A 566-nucleotide genomic window follows, 5' to 3' on the forward strand; every position below is an offset into this window, starting at 1 on the left:
TTCTATTTATTTGTATTTTTTAATTGAAAGAAGCAAACCATGTCCTTGTTAGGAATCTGTTAACAGTAGAAAAATATTTAAATTAGCTTTGGGCATTTTGTAAGCTTCGCAGGAGAAATTCTGATGTGATTTACACATGCCTTAAAAGCAAGTTCTTAAGTAGGACAGAAGTAAGCTGCCACACCTAGGCTCTGGCTGCCGTTAGGCTGGTAGGAAAGCTGCGGCAGAAGGCATCCCCAGGCATGCTGCAGACAGGAATGGGAGGAGGTCCAGAGGCAGGGGGCCTGGCCTTCTCATTGCTGCATGGGTAACTGCAGGCCCCAAAGTGGCCGTTACATATTTGTGAGCACTTCTGTGCTTTGGCACTGCCTCTCGCCCACAAAATCTGCCACAGGGGGTCTGCGCTCTGGGAATGCAGCTTGTTAGTCAATGGGTTCTTGCAGCACAAGACTGTAAAACATTGTAGGTCATAACAGGCAGCTATTTCTTTCTTAATATGTCCTTGGGTGCTAGAGGGGAGGGCTGTTTTACTTTGTTTTGTTTTAATAAAAATATACTGAGATGCG

Source organism: Lagopus leucura, unplaced genomic scaffold (assembly GCF_019238085.1).
Source record: "Lagopus leucura isolate 7727_CA_CO unplaced genomic scaffold, USGS_WTPT01 Super-Scaffold_100015, whole genome shotgun sequence".
Lineage (NCBI taxonomy): Eukaryota > Metazoa > Chordata > Aves > Galliformes > Phasianidae > Lagopus > Lagopus leucura.